General features: G+C 36.1%; 1 protein-coding gene across 26 annotated transcripts in view; it reads right to left on the reverse strand.

The window, feature by feature from the left end:
- The window catches only part of Sipa1l1 (signal induced proliferation associated 1 like 1), a 334,454-nt gene that overhangs the window by 184,103 nt on the left and 128,768 nt on the right, over nucleotides 1–21,583 (reverse strand). For 5 of the 26 annotated variants that reach the window (XM_063241585.1, XM_063241590.1, XM_063241582.1 and 2 more), the window contains one exon: nucleotides 13,054–13,162. The exons of the other annotated variants lie outside the window; for them this stretch is intronic. The gene's annotated coding sequence lies outside the window, so the exon portion shown is untranslated. The remainder of the gene's footprint in view (nucleotides 1–13,053; nucleotides 13,163–21,583) is intronic. 26 annotated transcript variants of the gene reach the window in all.

Raw genomic sequence — 21,583 nt, forward strand, 5'->3', positions numbered from 1 at the left:
CTCCTGATTACTGATTTAATTTTGCTAGCAACATTTTCTTCTTTAAATATGGCTATCATAGTGGGAAGCAGTAGTGGCTTGTGCCTTTAGAAACACACTTTGGAGGTAGGAATTAAAGTTTCCAAAGAAGGTAGGGGTAAATTCATTGGTAAGGGTGGATAATTCAGCCTGACCTATCTTTGATCACTATCTAGATTGGCAGCCACCTGCTCTGGAGGAGGACATCTTTAGGGCACATAAAAACCAAGTAGAGGTTTAAAAGGATGCTTTTTTATTCCTTTGTTTTTGGGAAAGTCAAGGTCAAATGACTCAAGGTCTTACTCCTTTGGAATGTATTCTTTTACTTTTTTTTTTTTTTTTTGTCTTTTTCCTTTTTATCGGTACCGGGGATCGAACTCACGACTGCCTGCTTGCAAAGCAGGCGCTTATGCCGCTGAGCTAAACCCCCAGCCCTTGAAATGTATTCTTAAGCAATGGAATTTGTTGGACCCTTATGTACTGAGAAAAGGTGGCTTAATATTTTTCTGTACCCCACATGGTCTGCCTACCCACTAGAGATGATGTAGAATGCAGGGGAAAATACTGATTATCATACTAGCTTGTAACCACAGCTATAATGTAAGAGACAGGGAAAATGGTCAGAATGACCTTACGTTTAGACTTTCTTTGCACTGAGACAGTCTTATCTTTTTAGACAAGGGCTCTTCCATCTTGGTCTGTTTTAGGTTTTCCCAGGTCTTACAATGTGTAGATGATATAATATTCACTAATGATTTTCTCTTTGTTAGAGAAACAGATGCCTTCCTAAAAGATGTCAACTCACTGGCTAAATTGCAATAGACATTTCAACAGCTGCCAGAAATAGGTATTAAGGGATACCCCATAGCCTCAGTCCCCAGGGGACTGCCTCTCTTTTTGTCACCAGAATATCTTGCCATGCTAGCCACCTAACTAAGATTCTCAAAGTGAAAAGCCTGCAGCTAAGTATGGTTTAAGGGTCACAGGATCACAAAGAAAGGGACCCAGGCACAGGGTTAACAGCAGCTTACCTGGCTCTGGCCACTGCCTTGTACTTCTAGTTCGCCACTGCTGGTGTTGGACAGGGTGATTAAGCCCAGCTGACACCTTAGATTGGGCATGGGCAGGAGGGACAGACAGGGACACTCTGCCCTTGTTTCCTTTTAAAACAGGAAGAAATGGTGGTCATAGGTAGACATCTACAGCAGGGCAGATTGGAAACTTAGACCACCTTCTTGCCCAGCTGTTTGGAATACATACAAGAGTGCCAGCTAGTCTATTTGTACACCCAAAACTAGCCTGTGTAGTGCTCCCACACCCTCAAAAAGTTAAAATTACCTGTGGTTATCAAAACAGTTTTGGCTGTGGCTATCAAAGCAACATCAAGAAGCCTGAATAGCCGAGTATTTCGATCAGATAAACCATCAGCCTAGGGTTTGTCTAAAAAACTATCTTTGCTTTTATAGATATAAAAGGTTTTTATTCCTTCTGATGCTTATCACAAGAGATCTCTATTAACTGATTATAAAAGTTTTGACTAGTCTACTTACAGTCACAAACCTCTACTCAATTTGTGACCATCTGCAACATCTACAGGTGTTTTGTTTGAGCTCAACAATGTTTCCTTTTGCTTTTTTGATCTTTAAATATTTATGTCTACCAATTTAAGTTGGCTTATAGATAAATGTCATTAGAGTTAAGGACATGCGTCCACCCAGGAGGCCAGTTGATGGAATAGTGACAAGACTGGTTTTTACAAATGCAATGCATTTGTTTCCTAAGTACAGTAACTTGGAAGTCTTTCATTGGTCATCAATAATGTGTTCATTGTTATGATTTAATACCTATGGACACTTAACTGACCTTGATAAACAGAAAGAGGTTAATTCTGATTAACAAGGTCCTCACTTTAGCTTGGTCTTAAACATTCAGCAAGAAAGCATAACCAAAAAACATATGAAAACAGTAGCAGAATACTAAAGGCTAGATATAAAAAAGAGGCTCCAACACTGACTATTCTTCTGGCAGTTTCCAGCTACAACAGTAGCTGACCACAATTATGGTTCAGTGAGGCTAAAAAACTATGGTGGAACCTATGAAAGTGCAACAAGAGTCTTTAAATTCCTTGGCTAAAATTGTTCTTCTAAACTACCAAATTCTCTATCTTCTTTCAGCTAAAAATAGAAACACTTATGACAAGAAATACCAGGCTTATGCTAACCTCCATCAGTAGAGGGGTTAGGACAGCTGATTACAGTCACTGTTGGCTACAATCGCTATTCTAGTCCCTTAAAAAGCAATGTCTGGACACAGCTCTTTCCGCAATCTGCCTTTTTCATTCTAGTGTTCACACTTTGATTATATACCCTTTAAAAATCTCTTGGAAAATTTGTTTATTCTTACTTACAGGCTGCCAAACTCTGTTATTATGCAAATGGAACCAACAAGACTTCTTTTACCAGGATCACTAGATCAGAAGGGAGTTTATAACAGCTGCACTGCAACATGATTTCTATCTAAGGCCCATTAAATTAGCATTTTGAAGAAGGCCCATGACTGTGATCTCTCCTACCCTGACCCTTCTTAGCTCTAAGCAGCTAGATGACAACTATACTCTTCTCTCCTAACTGCAGATAAGGACATCTCTTCTAAGGGAGGAATATTACAGACAGTTAAATAAGGTAGAAATATTACAGGCAGTCAGATAGGACTAATTCCTCCAATGAGTCAGTGCATAAAATGAGAACACATCAAAACTATCGTAGGTGCTATAAGCTCAAAAGCCCAAGATGTGCTGTACTTATTATAACTTGTTCTCTTCCTGTAAAACTTGTGTAATTGCCAGTTAAGTTACAATCTTGTAACATACTCCCTATGTAAACCCCTCCCTGCCTCCCTGGTTTCCGTAACTGCTTGTTTCACCTCCCTGATCCCTGTAAAACCACACAAAAGTCGCCTTTTATGGAGACCCTGATCCTTCCCCTTGAGGTTTGTTGGTTTGTGACTCCCGGCAGCCTGCTAGCTCAGCGCACACTTCCCTGGCTGCTTTTCTGGGACAGTGCTGCCACAGAGCTCCGCTAATAAAGTGCTTCTTTTTAATTTTTGGAGTTGGTCATTTTTCTGCCCATATCAGTTGGAGGCACATCTGAAGAAGATTAAAATCACAACAACCACACTTACATACTTCCCTAAAGGAAAAAACAGAAGCCACTATTGGTACCACTCTTTTGAGATTGTCTGTATAAATAAATCATTATCTCATTAGGCATGGGCCATCTTCTCTCATCCACTAAGAAAAGGGTAAAGAAAATTAAACTTCAGTTCCCTTTTCATTATCTCTATAAAAACCAACAATTTAACTTAATACTTGCATGTAAAATTCAAAATTATACGACTTTTACTAGACAATAAAAGCATATTTGACAGCCTCATAAAAGATTAAAAATATTTTTTAAAAAGGCAAAAATTTTTTTCATTACAGTAACTTTTGCTCATTTAAAGGATATTAAACGACAAATTAGGAAATGTATCTTCTCAATAAGAACCCAAAATATGTAAGTCCGTGTGTAAGACAAACAATCCAAGAAAAAAATACAAAGTTGTAAAAGAAAACAGAGGTCCCTAAATATATGAAATGACACCTAGTTTTTTTAGGAATTAGGGAAATAAGTAAAAGGTACCTTTACACACCTAGTAGTTTAATTTCAGAAGTCAAACAACATCAATGGCAAGTATACGGCATAATGAAAATATTCAAATGCTCTGGCAGGAAAGTACATTGGCACAATCTCTTTGGAAAACAGCCAAGCATCAGTATATCTTCCCATCCAGAAATTTCAATCCTAAGTTTATGTCTACTGGGAGAGAAAAAACCAGAACCAGAAAAAAATGCTAACAACTTACATTCCAACAGTAGGACCAAAAACAAAATGGGTTTTGTTTGCAACAAACTTGTACTGTATGCTCAATGCATGAAGTGGAAAAATTTAAGGAAGCAGTGTCCCTAAATACCTTTTCAGAAAGTAATCAGTTTATAAACTAAAAGATAAATGGAATTCTTAAATTGGACTACAAACTCAAGGAAGGTGGGGTCAATGTCATTTAACAGTCATTAAAAGATTTTTCACGGCTCTATACTAGGTATTGTAAACGTTTCTGAGACATAACACTGTATTCTATTTGTTTAATACCTGTTTACAGCATATAATGATTATATTCACTGAGAGGAATTGGTACATATATATAACACATCTTAATTCTTTTTATACAGTCTTGCCTCTCCCCTCCTCTGTCTTTGGTGTCTTTCCCATTTGCTAAAGATCTCTCTCCGTATTTCCTATTTTCTTCCATTTTGCTCTTTATTTATACTTTGAGTTTCTCATATAAGAGAAACCATGCAATATTTAAGCTTGTGTCTAAGACATATACCACTAGGTCCTCCAAGAGATAATAACAAAAGTCCCCATAGTTTTGGATACTATATTACCTTCAAAGTAAATGCTAAATTACACAAAATGAAACAAAGCTGCAGATCTCATTTGTTATTGATAGAACATTCTATGATTCCCAAAGTCCAGTTAAAATAGCATATAATGCATATGTATTTAAAGAAAATGCAGCCATGGGTGGTACATGCCTGTAATCCCAACACTTAGGAGGCAGAGAGGCAGGACGACCAAAAGAAAAAAAGCAAATCTGTTTTGGTACTTGACTACAGAAGCAAACAGGATTGCTTATCCTAACATTATACCCTTAGATTATCAATTGATTCAAATACACTGTGCATATTACAGTAGTATAACTTTCAACCAAAAAATTAAACTATTTCAGATCAATATAATCGGATTTAAAAGAAACAAAAATGCTCACAGGATCAATATAATTATATTTAAAAGACACAAAATGCTCAGTGCTATAGCCAGGTGGTATCTATTTGTGAACAGCACTGGGGCTACCACTTGCTAGGCTGACCTTGCCAAGCTGACACTGCCAAGTCTAATTGCCACACTCAAAGCAAAGGGCTTGTCATGCCATTTAAAGCTAATAAATTTTAACAATTTAAAAAATCATAAGCCACACATTTCAACTTGGCATCAAAGATGGTATTTCTCTTGGGCATTAATGTCGTATAATGGTACGGTATTCAGAATTTAGATTATTATGGGCCACATTTTATATTTGTGATAATATGTACAAAATCTTTAAAACAGATGGTAAGCTACATAGAGAGGTTTAGTGACAGTTCTAATTGATTCAGCTCCAGTTCATTGTTTGTTTTCTAAAGGCACTATTACAAAAAAAGAGCAATTCTATATCCCATACAAGAAGTTTTCAATTTAAGTAGAGGTGACATTGCACAAGTTAACAGAAGAAATGAACTGTTACAGAATACACTTAAGAGAGATGTTTCGACAAACCATTAGTTTTCATTCTTAAGGGTATGCAATAAGCATAACAGTCATTGAATTAATTAGGCTATAATTTTGCTACCAGAATTCTCCATGCTTTCATTCAGAACACAATGAATAAATCAGAAGGCAATATTTGCTGTCCTATTTACAGTAACAACTGCACATTTGGCCTGAATTCTAAATAATCAGGCTCTTTATAAAACTTCTGAAATTCAGTCAATATATAGATCTTCTCACTAAAAATGAGCAGGAAGGAGACAAGCTCAAATCATAACTGTCCTATTTATTCAAACTGAAGGACTGCCCTCTCAGACAAGCTGAATAAATACATAGACTGCACCATCACCATATATGCTCTTGTCATCAAAACAGAGCTGCTATAAGTGAGAACATTCAATTGGATATTTGATGACATCAGCATCTAAGATCTAAAATTTACAGGTATAAATGCATAATCAATTACACAGTATATTTTTACATGATTAGGTTATCATACTTAACTGTGCCAATTTGAGAAAGAAACAAATGCCTAACTGAATTAATCAGCATAGTTATGGGTATGGCTGAAGGAATTTAATGAAAACAGAAGACCCACCCCGGGTGTGTGCAACACCAACCCATAGGCTTGTCACCTAAATGGAACACAAGGTAAGTAAGGAAGGAGGACTCCCGTCTCTTTCCTTGGAGGAGCGCTAGTATTTACTTTCATCTTGGACAAGGTTTCCCAGCTTCCAGCACAGATCATTTGATTTCCTGATTTGAACTCACATTCAACACTACAGTGGGCTCTAGGCCTCTGACTGGATCCTTCAGAACTTCAGGGCACAGATAGCCCTGTTGTACTCTTCCACACCAGACCCTATGGGAAGCCATCGTAAGCCAATCTTGTAAATTCATATATATAGTATATCTTCCATTAAACCCATTTCTTTAGTAGTAAGCACAACTGATACATTAGGCCTACACTAGGTATGCTGGTTAGTTTTATCTGTTGACTTGGTAACACTATAGTACTGTTATTTATACAAATACTCATCTAGAGTTGTAATACAGTTTAGTGGTAGAATGCAAACCTAACATGTGAGATCCTGTGCGGGCTGCTGCCGGCTTGGGGAAAGCCAAATCTAAGCTTCTCTCTGTAAGTCAGTGCCATTTGCGGTCTTCAGAGGGAGAGAACCAGCACTCCTGGGAGGAGATCTCCACCTGGATTCCAGCCCCCTGTTTTTCCTCTTTAAAAAAAAAGTGAGGTCCTAAGTATCAATTCCAATACTCAAAAAAAAAAAAAAAAAAAAAAAATCAGAAAATAAACACTAATCTCGATGTTGCTGTGAAAGTATTTTGTAGAAGTGGCTAATAGCTACAATTAGGTGACTTCAATAGTAAAGGAAATTATTCTCGGTAATGTGGGTAACCCTCCTCCAATTAGTTGAAAGGCTTTAGCAAAACCTAGGGCTGCCAAAGAAGAAATCTGGACTCAAGACTGTAGCATCAACTGTCTGAGTTTCTAGTTGGCCAACCTGCCCACAAATTTCTAATATACCAGTCTCAGATGCCTGAGCCAAGTCTTACCCTAAAATCAATAAATCAAATGGCTGAGTGTAGCTCAGTGGCAGAACACTTGCCTAGCTACATAAGGCCCTGAACTTAGTACCCAAATCACACATTTCCTGTCATACAACTCCTATGTTTCTCTAGAAACAATCTTTCTCCCCAGACACCACCAACAAATGTGCGGAAGTTTTTGCAAAACCAACAAATTTTCCAGTTCTTGATAGACAAAAGTGAAACATTCATCATAGAATTCAATTCACTGCTAATATTGTCTATTTGGAGATAGCTTAGATCTCATACATAAAATGAATATTCCTAAGACAGAGACCACCATAGGAACAGAGGACAACTCCTGTGCCCTTAATTTATTACTTAATAAAAGCATTATCTGTGTTTTCTTCTGAGTCAATTGGAGACTTCAAATCGACAATCACCAAAAAACAAAACAAAACAAAAAAAAAGAGCTGACTCTCCTCTTGAGTCTATGCATGCCCAATGGATAACCTTAAAGCTCTGCATCAGTCATGGTAGTCATGTTAATCACTTAGGGCATATCAGTCTAAAAGCAGGCAATACAAGGTCAACTCTAAATTGACATAACCTATCTCAGCCCCTTCAAGACTAAGGGAGCCAAGATAACAAAGACATTTACAGGGACCAGTGAATACCCAGAAATTGCCAGTCATTGCCCTAAACCTATGGTCACCTTGGATTCCACCAGTTTCCAAAAATAAGACTACCCAAGCAAAAACACTCACCTCACGGAAACTAAATTAAGTGATAAGGTCTCTTTCAGGAGTCATTTTGCAAACAAGAACTAAGATAATGATCATCCAGACCCTAGCCCACTTAGGCAAATCCATTAAAGCTGGCTCTATTTTTTTGTTAACAGACAGTCTGATGCCCTCCATTAAGGCTGTGCCCCCTTCGGTATTTTCTCTTACTTTCTCACTCTGCCTAATAAATCAGCCTATGTCTCTTCATGACACATCTCCAACACTAGGAACTGCCCAGGGTGAGTTGAAGTTCTTATCAGCTCTTTAGAGAGATTTTCCATAAACCCTACCAATTATAGACTCATAAGGATGTCCCCACTTCAGCCTGGCAAGTGTGAGGTTGCAAGTTTGATCCCTATACCAAAACAAGCAAACAAACAACTTAGGTTTGGGCAGGGTAAGCTCAGTGTTGTAAGTGCCTGCCTTGCAAGTGTGCGGTTGTGAGTTCAATTCCCAACTGTCCCCACTTCAGATGCGAAATGCAAGACAGGGTCACTGTACTTTAGACAGACTGGCTTTAAACTGGGGTTTTCCACATCAAAGCCCAATGGAGTTAGATAATTTCTTGGAATTCTAAGAGACAGTTACCTATGTTTACTGGTTTATTACAAAGGTTGCAAATAAGGAATAGCCAAATGAAAGACATGAATAACATGAGGTGTAAGCAAGGGGCATGTCTTCTCAGCACATTGAAGCATTCACTAGGCCAGGATCTCTCTGAACTACATGTTTTTAGGAATTTCTATGAAGAATGGAGGCTTTGCCATATAGGGATGAGTCAGTGGCCCCAGATGCCAAGCACATTTATCCTCTGTGGAAATCCTGAGTTGGGACTAAATATCCTTTTAAAACATTATTGGTTTTTTGGACAGGATCTCAATATGTAATTCAGGTCAGCCTTGAACTCACTAACTAGCCCAGGTTAGCCTCGAACTGGCAGCAGTCCTCACCTCTCAGCCTCCCCATTGCTGGGATTACAGGCATGTGGCACAATGCCTGGCATAAATTTTGAATTTCTAATCACTTGATTGATTCCCCAGAAACCAGCCCCATTTACAGGATCTTTTAGGCATCTCACTAACATACAAAGATATATACCACACTTCTGAGAGGTGAAAATCTTAGACATTTTTGTGAAGCACTTTTGTAAAGAAATTCTAAAAACTAGAAAGGCAATGGAAATTAACTGAAGATAAGCCCAGTAAGGCTAACAGCTTTATAATCTCTTACAAGAGGATGGACCATGTATGAACTTCTTTTAATCATGGAAAGTCTTTTCCTTGATCTAGTTCCCTCTCTGAAATGAAGTAATAAGGTAAGGAGATGTCAATGATAATTTTGAAGTTCCTGGTTAAAATAACTAGATGGATGGCTACACTATTACATTAAGGAATATAGAGAGAAAAACATAGATAGAAATGAAGTGGAAAAATGGCAGGTAACACAAAGTGCTGCCTTCACAAGAAACAAATATGAACTAAAAGCCTATGTATGAATCATGGGGATATGGGTTCATGGGTATATGGGTTCATTAGTTCTTTGGGCCAACAAGTGTTTTACAAAAATTCAACCTCACTTTTCAAAATCAGAGCTTTAACATGCAAATCAGGGTAATGGCTTCTACTGAAAATCTAGGTGATGTGAGTGTGTGGGCCTTATATCCTCAACTCACAATAATGACAGGAACAAAAAGGCTGCATGGGGCTTGCACTCTCTCACTCCTGTCCCATCCTAGCACTGGGCTACTGATCCCATGCCTCTGTTGGCTCATATTTATCATACCACTTACCTTATTGTTCCTCTTATAGTAGAAAAGTATCTTTTTACCCAAAGGCCTACTTTTACTGATTGACATTGTCAGTGAGGCTCCTGTAGGCACTAGAGTTTACAAATGTACAATAAACAGAGTCCAGTAATTGAGATTAGTAAAAGAACAGGAAAGGTTACAAGAAGTGAAAGAAAGTTGAAGGAGTCAAGTGAGGCACCAAAGAAAGATTTCAAAATGAGTTAAGTTGGTAGTAAAGCACCAACTGAGTTACAGCAATAATTCACTTGGGTGTGAGATTAGTGCTAATCAAATATAAATTACACATGAGACTACATACCAAATAGTTAGGGTTAATACACAAAAGTATGTCTCTTAATTGCTGTCAACATAAATGTCAAACCAAGTTCCTGCAAGTCATTTTTCACTGGCAAGAATTATCCTGTAACACCTAAATTACCTAAGTTTTCCCTTTGAAAGTATTTTCAAATGAAAAACATAGAAAAAAATATTGGACACAATGTGACAAAAATTTTCTCAAATTATTGCTTGTTTAAGAGTAACAAGAAGAATGTGCTGTTGCAGTATCAAAGGTCAGTTAATAAAGAAAAAGTTGCTAGGATTTCCTCCATGTTTCTATGCAAGAAGAAGAAAGTAAAAAGAATTTAAAGCATCACAGTGGCATATGCCATCAGATTGTGAATAAGCAGGACTCTCTCAGTACATTTGATTTAAAAAGAAGATAATTTAGAAATTTCCTAACTTAAATTAAGTTTCTCGACTCTTTTTTTTTTTTAATTTGTTTATTTTGATACCAAAGATTGAACTCAAAACCTCACGCTGGCCAGACGGGCACTGTGTATGCCTCTGAGCTAAATCTCTGGCTGATGTTTTTATACTTAATTACTAGTTAATCATAAGGAAATATAAATTCAGTATTTTTTTTCAGTCATGGCTTCCCTATATAATTCAAGCTGGCTTCTGACTCACTGTTTAGCCCAGGCTGAGGCTGAACTAAAGGTGATACTCCTGTCTCAGTCTCTTGAATATAATATTAAATGTATGTTGAGCTGTGCATGGCTACACACAATAAGATCTCAAGTTCAAGGCCAGTATCTAGTCAACTCTGACTTAGTGAGACCCTGTCTCAAAAAAAAAGTCAAAATGTTTACTCTCATTAACAACTAAAAACTAAACACTGAAACATTATGGCAAATAATCATTAGAACTAATTATAACTACTACATTTCCAAAATAGTATTTTCCATATTTGATACTAATAAAGCTGAATTAACATCATTTCTGGCCCTTTGCACTAGGGTAGCAACTTTAAAAGTTGGCAGTGTTTACCAAAAAGCTCATAACCCTTGGACAAATAATCAATAGCACACCTACAGTCACTATGTAAACAATGTAACAGAAACCAAACATTTTATGAATGAAATATGATTTGCTACAATTTTTTTTTCAATAAAACAGGTAAAGAATCTGGAAACAAGTCAATTTGTCTAACAGTGATAACATAGAAAATGGTACATATCAAACTACAATTTAAACCAGGCATGGTGGCTTACACCTAAATCCCAGCACCTCTGGGAGACTGAGGCATGAGAATTTCAAGTTGAAGCCCAACCTAAGCAATTCAGCAAGACCCTGTCCCAAACAAAACAAGGAAAGAAGCTGCGGATATAGCTCAGTAAGTTCAATCTCCAGTGTCTGAGTGTGTATGTATGGGGTGGGGGATAACACCTACACAATGTATTGCTCTTTAACATGAAAATAATAAAGAGTATATGGACACCTGAAAAAATCAGTAACATATCATGGTGGTGAATAAAATAATATGCCTATTAAGATTACCACTGGGCACAAAAAGACGTTTTCCATACATGGTTAAGCTCAGAAAAATACTCGAAAAGTGGTAGTAATTATTAGATTGGATTTGACAGACTCACAGAGCATTCATCTTTTAATATTCTTTTAGTAACAGAACAGATGGGAAAAAAAACCTACAGCCACAGTGCCATGAGTCAGACCTAAGAGGAGCCACTCGTTAGAGAGAAATAAAAATGAGTTGTACTGCGTCCAACAAACAAACAAACAAAGGAAAAAAAACAAAAACAAAACAAACTACATTATCCTGGAGAATTAACATATGACAGATGGTTGCTACAAGAGCCATATGAGAGCACAAGAAAAATAAGTCATTGTTACCTAAGAAGTACATGCAACCATAACTAGATTTGCACTACTCTAAATCAAAAATCTTTTCTTTGTACTAATGAGGTCACACCTAGTGAAAGCTAACTGCCATTTTATCTTAGTTCTTTGAATATTTTTTATACATTGGCAGATTTCATATGTAATTTACTACCCTTTTTTCTAACCTAAATGCCAAAAAAGTGAGATTCTTTGTTTTCTGGCCCTTTAAAATCTTCAAACTTCACAAAGACCTTTATAATACTGAAACTATAACAACCAAATAAAAGCACCAATCTATAAAAATAGAAAGGTTTCAAAGACAATTATGGTTAATATTGAAGAATTTTAATTACTAGTTACCATTCCAGGATGTAATTAATATACTGCACACATACAAAAAGTTAGATTCCCTGGATTTTTTTAAACAATGAGTTATTTACAAAAATGAAATAGCTAAGTATACAAATACACAAATCATGAGGTATACATTTAAGAATTTTCACAAACTGAATCAACCTACGTAACTACTGAGAAGGAAAACACTACCAGTATCTCAGAAGTCACTCCCTTGGGCACATTATAACCTTTCAAAACGAGTGACCACTATGACTTCTAGTACCACAGGGTAGATCTGTTTCTGAACTGGCCATTGTCTAGCATAGGAAAAACTTTTTTTAAAAAATTTTATATTTATTTATTTATTTATTTATTTATTTGGTGCCAGGGACCAAACTCATTATCTCGTGTTTGCCAAGCAGGCACTTATGCCACTGAGTTAAACCCCTGGCCCAAGGAAAAACAATTTTATTTAAATGAGATCGCCAAGTATGAACACCTTTGTATTTTTCCCTCAATACTGAAAATCATGTTTGTTACACAAAGCAGTATATTTCACCATTTACTATTGAGGAACATTTTAGTAGCATTTTTTAAATCCAATACTAGCACAGATAATGCCACTACTAACTTTTGAGACATACTCCTTGGAGAGTTCATTTCTATTGGATCTCTAAACCTAAAGATAGAAGTGCTGGGTCAAAGGCTCTACCAATTTCTGCTCTCATGAGCAATGCATACAAGTTTCAGTTCACTACCTGTACACACTGAATTATCAGTCTTTTCCATTTGTTGTATCATAATAGCACTAATTTGCACTTTTGAGGACATATTGGTCAAATATGTGTTTTGGTCTGTAAACTGTTATTCAAGGCTTATGTCTTTGGCTAGAGGGAAGAAAGTACTGAATTCTGTGACTTTTAATTCTTTATATATTGTAGCTATGAGTCCTTTATTGAATATACTGCAAACACCTACTCCCATTGTGGCTTACCTGTTTGCTCACTTAATCTTTTCAGATGAAGAGAACTTCTTAATTTTAATGTCAGTTTTTCATTTTTTCCCTTTTCTTAGTTAATTTCAATGAAATTCAAATACAGCCCCTTAATGTAAAAATAGAAACATTTAGGAGTGGAGATGTAGCTTTAGTGGTAGAGCACTTGTTTCACATGTAATAGGCCTTTCTTCCCCAACCCGCCCCCCAAAAGAAGAGAGACCAAAAAGAAAGGAATATTTATACAAGTATAACTAAAACTCACATGTTTAGAACAGAAAGTTGATCATATCAAACAAGTTCATACTGGTTTTATTAAGTTTATTGGTACAGTTTAGATATAATGATCACATTAATCATGGAGAAATCAAGATATATCATGAACAGGTACAAATTCCCAATTTTTTCCATTCCCTTCCCTTCTCTTTAGTCCCTCTTCTCTTTATTCACAAAGCTTTGTTTTCATCTTATCTTTCCTGTCTCATTTTTCCTTTCCTTTCCTTTCCTTTCCTTTCCCCGAACCCCTTACTCTTTTCTTTTGAACAATTTCTTCCTATTTCACAATATCCATTAAACATTTTGGTCTTTATTTACACTTTCAGTTTCTCACACCACATAGACAATGTGATACTCACATGTGTGTCCAAATTATTTCACAATATGGTCTCAAGGTGTATTCATTTTCCTAGAAATGTATCAAGTTTATCCTTTTTGGCTAAGAAGTACACCATTGTATAAAAAACCACATTGTTTTTATCCATTTATTGGTTGACAGGCATTTGAGTAGTTTCCATGATTTAGCTATTACAAACTTGCTACTATAAACATGAGTGTGCACATACTGCTGTAGTATTATGCTTTTAATTCTTTTGGGAAGGTAATAAAAAAGAAAATAGATAGGGGCTGGGGATTTAGCTCAGCGGCATAAGCGCCTGCCTTGCAAGCAGCCAGTTGTGAGTTCGATCCCCGGTACCGATAAAAAGGAAAAGGACAAAAAAAAAAAAAAAAGAAAAAGAAAATAGATGGGTCCAACGGAACATCTGTTTCTAGTTTTTTGCACAATGTTCATACTGATCTCCATGGTGATTGCACCAGTCTACACTCAAATCAATAGTAGAGAAGGGTTCCTTTTTATGCACAGCCCTGCCAGCATTTGTTACTGGTTGTTTTCTTCATAATAGTTATTCTTTCTGGAAAGAGACGAAATCTCAGCATTATTTTAATTTGTATCTATTAAATGACAAATAAAGCTGAACATTTTGTTATATCAGAGATGCAAGGATGGTTCAACATATGCAAATCAATAAATGTAATACACCGTATTAACAGAGCCAAATACAACAATCACATGATCATCTCATAGATGCAAAAAGAGTATTTGACAAAGTCCACCCATTCAATAGAAAATTAGAATAGATGGTTTTTATCTCAATCTGATAAAAGCCAACTATGACAAACCAATAACCAACATTATACTAAGTGGTCAAAAACTGAAAGCTTTTACTCTAAAATTAGGAAGTCCACTACCTCCACTCCTATTTAATATAGTTCTAGAAACATTTGCCAGAACAGTTAGACAAGAGAAAAAATAAAAGGAATAAGGACAGGAAAGGAAGAATTTAAATTATCATTATTTGAGAATGACGTACTACTCTACATAAAAGACCCCAAAAACTCGACCAGAAGATTCCTAGAGTTAATAAACAAATTCAGTAATGCAGGTAATGCAAATCAACACTCAAAAATCAATAGCATTCCTGTACACAAACTCACTGAAAAACTAGAGAAACCACACCTTTCACAATAGCATCCACAAAAATGAAATATTTACAAATCAATCTAACAAAGAAAGTAAGTTATCTATACACTGAAAATTATGGTTCTCTGAAAAAGATCAAAGAGGATACCTTGGCCTTGGTCAAAAAGAACAACATAATGAAAATGGCCATACTTAAAATTTTTATATACATTTAATGCAATCCTGATCAAAAAACCCACTACTATCCCTCATAGAACTAGAGAAAACAGTCTTAAAATTCATTGGGAACTTCCAGGAAAATGGCAGAGTGGTGAGCAGCACAGAAATAATCTCTCCAAGTTTTGGTGCCAGACCCAGGCATAAAGCAACTTGAGAAAAAGAAGGAGGAGAGAAGTGGGTCCCATCAACACGGGAAGGATCTGAAATGAGATTTGAAGCCCATGGAGAGAGGTAATTCGAGAATTAAGCAAAAAATTTAAAAACCAGGGCCAAGGACCTGCCGGTAGAGAAATGTAAAGCAATGCAGCCCCATCCCATCTGCACCCAAGAAAGTTGAGCCTGGGGCGAAGCAGCAAAGAAGGAATGTGGCCTCCAGCACCAGTACACCAGGCAGATGATCTGCCTGCCTCTGGTGAGAAACACTAAGGAAGCAATGCGGCCCCCATCTCCCGTGCACTGGCAGAGGCCCTACCAGATGAGGAGAAGCAGCAAGAAAATCATGCGGCCTCCCTGTGTGCTAGCAGAGGCCCTACTGACTGCGGAGAAGCAGCAAGGAAACCATGCTGCCTCCCTGTGTGTAGGTGGAGGCCCGGCTGGCCACGGAGAAGCAAGGGAAGCCATGCAGCCTACCTGGGTGCCGGTGGAGGCCTTACTGGCCAAAGAGAAGCAGCAAGGAAGCTATGCAGCCTCCTTGTATAATGATATGAACCCTGCCAGCTAGGCAGAGGCAGCCAGGAAGCCAACCAACCTCCATGTGTGCTGGAAGATGCCCTTTTGGCCAGGGAGAAAAGAGCCTCTCGCCCACCCCCTTCCCCAAGCCCCAAACTCCATGTCTAAGCAACTGGATGTGACACACACTGAGATGATAACAATTTAAGTAACTGAAATAGGGAAATAATCTGACATTTATATTGTTTGATTGACTTTGCAGACCTGAGATAAGTGGTCTGGGTAACTATTTAGAGGATAACAACATGTAATATAGTAACAATTATGGATTTCCTACTGTCCCATTATTGTTTTGTTTTGTTTCACTTTACTGTTCCGTTTTGCTCCCTTTAAAATGAAATAATAAAAAAAAAATTTAAATTCATTTGAAACCAGAAGAAAAATAGCAAAAATAATTTTAGGCAATGAAGGCAAGACAGGGGGCATCACAATCTTGCTGTCTTGAAATTATATACAAAGCTAGGGGCTAAAAAGAAAAACCCTGAGGACTAATGGAATAGATTAGAAAATACAGAAACAAACCCAAACACACACAACCACCTTTACTTTGACAAAGAGGACAAACACCTTCACTGGAAGAAAGCCTTTTTAGTAAGTGGTGCTGGGGAAACTGATTTTCCACATGTCAAAGTCTGTAACTAGACTCCTATCTATTACCATGTACTAAATTAAAATCAAAATGGATCAGAGATCTAAATATTAAAACAGAAACACTAAGTCTGCTAGACGAGAAAATAGGGTAGAACTCCTGAAGACATAGGTTTAGGCAAAGACTTAATCAACAAGCACAAGAAATACCACAAAGAATCATTTACTAAAAAGTTTTGCACATCAAAAGAAATCACCAACAGAGTGAAAAGATAACCTACCAAGTGGGAAAACATCTTAACCAGTTTTTCCTCAGATAAATAATTAATATCTAGAACATATAAAGAATTGAAAAAGTCAGACTTCCCAAATTCAAAAGACCCAATCAAAAAAATGAGCATCTGAGATGACACATTTCCTAAAGAAGTATAAATGGCAAATATATTCAATTTTATTTTTTTATGAATGTGTACACATGTGTACACATGCTTGTTGGAGACTGAACCAAAGGTTCAAAAATAATTGTTCAGAACTTGTATGTATGCACATATACTTGTATATATGTTTAAGTGTGCAAGATAAACGTACTAATTTTTTATTAATTCATCAAACAGAATAGTTTTTGCTGTCATCTGATTGTTTGTTCATTTTTTATGCTTTGATTTTGTAACTTGAACAACTACTTCTAAGATAAAAAATATGTAAGTTATCAACTAGTGATTTCTTACTTTTTTTTTAAAATTCTGTATTATTTCTACCTTTTATTCTGTTTTGCTTTTTTCCTCTAAATAAAAAAATATACATATAATTGTTCAGGAAAAAAAAAACTATGGGGTTGTTTTAGTATGAAGTGTTTAGAAATGGGATTCTTGACTTCTGGTGGGGTACATCACATGTTAATGATTCCATCCCAGCTAGTAACATTTTAAATTTCTACTCTCATTCAAACAATTTTGAAAAGTGACCTTTAAAAACAGGTTTTGATTGGATACCAGAAAGAAATTTGAGAATCTAAATGAATGATAAAAAGGATCCCAGAAACACTCTATCAGTAGATTACTACTAAAATTGTGGTAATGATAATTTAGTTAAATTTTTTACCTAATTTCTATTTAATATAGAAGGAATTGCTGTCCTATTTCACATCCTAAAAAGAGAACCAAAAATAATTTAAGAAAATAAGATGAAAATAAATTATGAAAATAATTTAAGAAAATAAGAATGATAATTTAAGACATGGTATTAGCATAAAAATTAACGTATTATGATATAATTACATATTCCTTAAACCAGAACTTGTTTGACAGTATGAGGCATGAAAAGCAACAAAGTACTTTAAAACTTAAGTGAATTTGATCAACCACAGCAAGTAGAAGTTCTGTTTATAAATTACTTATGTAGTTATAAACTAAATAACTGTAGTTTATATAATTTTTTATTAAACCACCAGGCAAATATACAGTTTTATTTACAATAACTACACCAAAATGGCTTAAGAGTAGGAAACAATCACGCATCCCACGTTAAGCATTTCTTTTTATTTTATTTAAGATTAAAAATACAAAAAAAAAAAAGCAATACAGACAGACAGACAATGAGAAAGAAACTAAACACAGTAACAGTACAGGTTTACAAAACAAGATGACAGGAATTTGACAATAGTTGTAATATAGCATATTGTTACCTTACTGGTAAGCATTTCTTATATACCATAATGACTTGAAGAATACACATATTCTTGTCACTTTTCAGGTTAATGTTAATGATTTATATACACCAAATCATATAAGAATCTGAACAGGTTGCATATTGGTTAGTCAGGGCAAAAAAAACTAGAATTGGTACCTAAAAGGAGGAAGGACTTATTTTGGCTCACAGTTTCAGTTCATAGTCAACTGTTTTCAAGCCAAAACCATCATGGCAGGGGAGAAAGGTACCTCAACTTGGGGTATCCAAGTCAGAGAGGAAGTGGAAAGGAAGCCAAATATAGTGCCCAAAGCCATGCTCCCATGACCACCTAGACAAACCCAGAAGATTTACTAACCTCCTAGGCCACTCCTGAAGCAATCCAGATGACAAGCAAAATTATACAATCACAGCCTGTAAGTTTCTCCACTTTCACAAAAAGACTTTTTAACAAAATTACACCAAATTACATCACCAAAAATCAATTTATGGTTAAACAACACAAACTAATAAACCTTTTCATCTTTTTAATATCTTACTTATCAGGAAAGTTCCACCTGATCAATCCTACTGATCATGCTATAGTAAAGAAAAAGAAAAGTACTGGCAGACAAATTATGTACGGGAAAAACACTAAAATTTTGAATTGCTCAACGTATAATTTTGAAAAATACTAGAGTACACTCTGCAGGGAACGTTGTATATTCAGCCTATTGACATTGCTTGGTATAATTACTAACTGACAGCCATGGACCTCTTGTACCAATTTCATGGCCCCAGTATGAGAATCACTAACACAGATGTTTTCGAGTTTAAGTACTTTACTTAGTTAAGAAAGAGCTGCTGGGATATTTACTGAGAGGCATTTCACTCTTGTTTTTCAAGCAATCCCACCAGGCTTACCCATGATCATTTCACAAAAGCAATAAGCCAGAATGGCAATGGGAAGTGGGACAGCTGCCAAGGATCCAGTACACTAATACCAGAAAAGTAATGCCAACAATAAACAGATGCAGACACATAATCTCCAGGAGGTCTTCAAATAGTCCTGTAATTCTAAACCCATATACAGTGACCTTTGTTACCAAGAAAAGGTTATATTCTAGGTACTTAAAATAGTTTTCTCAGAAATTGTTAACAAGGAAAATTTAAACCTTCAAGAGGACATATTACACAAAAAAAAAAAAAAAAAAAGAAAGAAAGAAAGACCCCTAAAGATGAAAAGCACAGGAAAGATGTTCAAAAGTATGAGCCATTAGGGAAACACAAATTTAAGCTGTAAAAATATATTTTTAGATATTAGAACAGTTAAAATTTAACAGTACTAGGAATACCAAGAGGTAGCAGGCATAGGAAGCACTGAGAGCTCTCAAATGCAACTAATGGGAATGTGAAAGGTCACAGCCACTCTCAAAAAATGGCTAGGCACACGAACTTCCCCCATGACTCAAAAATCATACACCTGAGTATCCCCCAGAGAAACAAAAACTTACCCAGTTAGGGACATAGCTCAGTGGTGGAACACTTGTCTAGCATGTGCATGGCCCCGTGTCTGAGCACCAATACATAACAGGAAGAAAAACAAACAAGAGAAGGTGGGAAAAGGAAGGAAGAAGGGGAGGTGGGAAGGGAGGAGAAGAGGGGAGGAGGGGAAGAAAAGAAAAAGGCATGAACTTGCACTAACAGAAAAATCTGAACACAAATGCTTATGGCAGCTCTACTTATAATCACCCAAAAACTGGAAATAACCCATGTGTCCTTCAACAGGTAACTGTATAAGCAAAATGGAATACCCAGTAATAAAAAGGAATGAACCACTCTTTTCCACAATGACTTAAGTGAATCTCAAAGCAAGCAAGGAGTAAAAACACAGTCTCAAAAGATTACATACTGGATGATTTCTTTAATTCCACTGTAATTTGTTACATTATAAAACAATCTAAAAACTAAGGGAATGGAAAACAGATAGTTGTGGATAAGAGAGAATACAAAAAACAGCACAAGTTAGATTCCAAGAATAATAGAACTCTTCTGAACCCTAAATGTAGTATATGTCACATGATAAAATTCATAGAATTTCACTGTATTTTTACACATGTATCATGGTTTAAAACTATGATTGTTTCAAAATTTTTCTCCTTTTACTTGAACTATTGTGTATATCAATTACTGTGTATATAGTTATAAAATGTGGCAGATTTGAAAAATATATATGACTACATTGTAATATTTTTAAATTAACATAACTAATACCAATAGACTTCAAAAATGGTAAAATATTTACCATAAACAGGAACCATAAAGCCAAGCGAAGTAGCCCATACCTGCAATGCTAACTAGCATTTGGGAGGCTGAAGCAAGAAGATGGAGAGTTTGAGGCCAGTCTGGGCTACAAAGTAAGTTAAGACCCTGTCGAGGGGGATAGAAAACTGGAGTGATGAATCATAAGAAAGTTGGCTGTGGATATGTCTCAGCAGTAAATCATATTCCTCATGCACTAAGCCCTAGGGTCAGTGGAGTGGGGGAAGGTGTATCACGAAGAGAGTGTACAATCTGGAGTAGCTATACTATCACCATACAAAGCACACTGCAAGACAAAAATATTACTGGAGAAAAACAAGGACAACTCATGATGATAAAAGGGTCATTCATTAGGGTGCCATAGCAATTATAAGCATAGATGTAATCTAATAAGAAAGCTACAAAACATGAAATAAGAGGACTGAGAAAGATAATTCATCAATAATTAAAGACCTTAACATCACACTTGAAATAATTGATACAACCACCAATTCCTCCCCCACCAATAAATCAGAAAGTATTTAACCAACCTTACCAAACTACTATCAACAGGATAATTCAACAGCAGAACACATTTTCTTCTTAAAGTCAGGACAGGCCACTTGCAATATCACAAACAAGCCTCAATAAATTCAGAAGAACTGATGTATGAAATTGTTTTCTCACTACATCAAAAGATATTTGGGGATGAAACAATAACTTCTAACCAGTAACTAACTTCTAACCAGTAACTAGTAATTAAAATCTTCCAAAAAGAAAATCCCAGACCCAGATGGCTCTCACTAGGGAATGTTAGCACATGATTAAAAATGAAGTAATGCCATACTTCACAAAGTCTTCCAGATAACAGACTATGTACACACACACACACACACACACACACACACACACACACACATGACCAAGTAGCACACACTTTAAAATTCTCAATTAAAAAATCCTCAGTAAAACAACTCCACTGACACATTAAAAAGATTCAAGACTATGACCAAATCATCCTTGGAATGCAAGTCTGATTTAACACTGGACAATCAGTTATAATACAACACTTGAAAAGCAATATATTCAGTGCAATATATTAATACAAGGTCTCAAGTCACATGATCATAATAATATATGGAAAAACTGTCAGCAAAACTCAGTTTATCACTCATGTTTTAGAGAACAAAACTAACCTCTTACCAAATAGCAACCAAATGGAACCTCCTCAACCTGACAATCCAGGCATTTCTACAAGACCTATAACTA

This window comes from Cavia porcellus, unplaced genomic scaffold, assembly GCF_034190915.1.
Source record: "Cavia porcellus strain 051 isolate PalLab524CR breed Dunkin Hartley unplaced genomic scaffold, mCavPor4.1 scaffold_31, whole genome shotgun sequence".
NCBI lineage: Eukaryota > Metazoa > Chordata > Mammalia > Rodentia > Caviidae > Cavia > Cavia porcellus.